This window comes from Bubalus bubalis, chromosome 3 (assembly GCF_019923935.1).
Source record: "Bubalus bubalis isolate 160015118507 breed Murrah chromosome 3, NDDB_SH_1, whole genome shotgun sequence".
Taxonomy (NCBI): domain Eukaryota; kingdom Metazoa; phylum Chordata; class Mammalia; order Artiodactyla; family Bovidae; genus Bubalus; species Bubalus bubalis.
The window spans coordinates 12,799,794-12,802,893 of record NC_059159.1 but is presented as its reverse complement, the minus strand read 5'-3'; positions in this window follow the sequence as shown (position 1 = coordinate 12,802,893).

Below are 3,100 nucleotides of genomic sequence, written 5' to 3'. Positions count from 1 at the left end.
GTAAGAATCCTGGAGTCTGTTGCCATTCCCTTGTCCAGGGGATCTTCTCCACCCAGGGACCAAACTTGCCTCTCCTGCTGGGTAGACAGATTCTTTATCTCTGAGTCACCTGATAAGCTTTTGGAGGCAGACTGCTAAATAAAGGAGGGGAGTGAGGTTTTTGGAGAGCACTGAGTCCCACCTGCTTCATAAAATATGCACACTAGTCACAAAACCCGGTTTGTTGCCATTTGGCACAAAATCTCGGGACTTGACTGGTGACGTGTGAACAGAAGCCCCACACTCCTTCACTCGATCGTTTTCACGCATGGAGTATCGGCCACCCAGTTGCCATTTTGCGGTTTGATTTTCACTGGCTTAGCTGATAAAGGGTCAAAAAAGGATTCAGAGGCTAAAAGAATGTGGGGATTGTTGGCTACTAAAGGAGCAGATGGGATTCCCTGGTGGCTCAGATGGTAAAGAATCTGCCTGCAATGTAGGAGACTCAGTTTCCATCCCTGGGTTGGGAAGAACCCCTGGAAGAGGGAATGGCAACCCACTCCAGTATTCTTGCCTGGAGGACTCCGTGGGCCAAGAAGCCTGGCGGGCGACATTTCATGGAGTCACTAAGAGTTGGACATGACTGAGTGACTCACACACACACAGAGGAACACGTGGACCTGGAACCAATGACGTGGCCTTGGGCCTGGAATACTCATCCCTCCTGCACATCTCTGGCTTGCACTCTGCTAGGGGGAGGGGATGGTCTTGATCCCTGTCTCCTGTACAACGTCACGAACCTCATTCCATAGTTCATCAGGCACTCTATCTATCAGATCTAGGCCCTTAAATCTATTTCTCACTTCCACTGTATAATCATAAGTGATTTGATTTAGGTCATACCTGAATGGTCTAGTGGTTTTCCCTACTTTCTTCAATTTAATCTGAATTTGGAGTTCATGGTCTGAGCCACAGTCAGCTCCTGGTCTTGTTTTTGCTGACTGTATAGAGCTTCTCCATCTTTGGCTGCAAAGAATATAATCAATCTAATTTCGGTGTTGACCATCTGGTGATGTCCATGTATAGAGTCTTCTCTTGTGTTGTTGGAAGAGGGTGTTTGTTATGACCAGTGCATATTCTTGGCAAAACTCTATTAGTCTTTGCTCTGCTTCATTCTGTATTTCCTGTGGTCATGTATAGATGGGAGAGTTGGACTGTGAAGAAGGCTGAGCGCTGAAGAATTGATGCTTTTGAACTGTGGTGTTGGGGAAGACTCTTGAGAGTCCCTTGGACTGCAAGGAGATCCAACCAGTCCATTCTGAAGGAGATCAGCCCTGGGATTTCTTTGGAAGGAATGATGCTAAAGCTGAAACTCCAGTACTTTGGCCACCTCATGAGAAGAGTTGACTCATTGGAAAAGACTCTGATGCTGGGAGGGATTGCGGGCAAGAGGAGAAGGGGACGACAGAGGATGAGATGGCTGGATGGCATCACTGACTCGATGGACATGAGTCTGAGTGAACTCCGGGAGTTGGTGATGGACAGGGAGGCCTGGTGTGTTGTGATTCATGGGGTCGCAAAGAGTCGGACACGACTGAGCGAATGATCTGATCTGATCTGAGGGGGAGGGGAGGTGGGTGGGGAAGGCACTTGTCGGGAGCGGGAGGTCATCCTGTCTCAGAAGCCAGACTAGGGACTAGGCAGAGGCCTTGACAGAACGGCCAGCCTGCGGAGCAGCCCAGCCTCCTGTCTCCGTGTGCCCGTGAGGGCTTTCCTGCCAGAAAGCTGAGAGGACTGGGAAGCAAGCGAGGAGACCTGTCAGGGTGGGGTGGTGGTGAGCTGAGTTCCTCCCTCACTGTTTACAACTGGTCCATGTTTCCTTGTCGAGTCGAGCCTCAGCAGCATCTGCCCAGAAGAGCTGAGTCAGCCGGACAGCCTCTCCCTGCCTCCCCCAGGCTCACCATGCTGCCCTGAACTGTGCCCGCTGTTCTGGGAAACAGTTCTCATCTGACAGGCTGTGTCCTCACGCCTAAAATCAGAAGAAGCTGGAAATGTGGGCACCTGCTCGAGGATGCAGGTGCTGGGTGTTCAGGCTGTGAGCTCAGAGGGGGACCAGGCTCACTGGGGGAGGCCCCTACCACCCAGGCAGGCCTTCTCAGGATCAGTTCAGTCACTCAGTCATGTCTGACTCTTTGCGACCCCATGGACGGCAGCACGCCAGGCTTCCCTGTCCATCACCAAATCTCAGAGCTTGCTCAAACTCATTTCTATCAAGTCAGTGATGCCATCCAACCATCTCATCCTCTGTTGTCTCTTTCTCCTCCTGACTTCAGTCTTTCCCAGAAAAGAACTGACTCTTAGCATCAAGGGGCCAAAGTGTTGGAGCTTCAACCTCAGCATCAGTTCTTCCAATGAATATTCAGGACTGATTTCCTTTAGGATGGACTGGTTGGATGTCCTTGCAGTTCAAGGGACTCTCAAGAGTTTTCTCCATCATCACACTTCAAAAGCATGAATGCTTTGATGTTCAACTTTCTTTATGATCTGACTCTCACATCCGTACATGACTGCTAGATAAACCATAGCTTTGACTAGATGGACCTTTGTTGGCAAAGTAATGTCTCTGCTTTTTCATATGCTGTCTAGGTTGGTCATAGCTTTTCTTTCAAGGAGCAAATGTCTTTTAATTTCACGGCTGCAGTCACCACCTACAGTGATTGTAGAGCCCAAGAAAATAAAGTCTGTCACTGTTTCCATTGTTTCCCCATCGATTTACCATGAGTGATGGGACCAGTGACTGCAGCCTGGAAATTAAAAGATGTTTACTCCTTGGAAGAAAAGTTATGACTAAGCTAGACAGCATATGAAAAAGCAGAGACACTACTTTGCCAACAAAGGTCCATCTAGTCAAGGCTATGGTTTTTCCTGTGGTCATGTATGGATGTGAAAGTTAGATTATAAAGAAAGCTGAGTGCAGAAGAATTGATGCTTTTGAACTTTGGTGTTGGAGAAGACTCTTGAAAGTCCCTTGGATTGCAAGGAGATCCAACCAGTCCATCCTAAAGGAAATCAGTCCTGAATATTCATTGGAAGGACTGATGCGGAGGCTGAAAGTCCAATA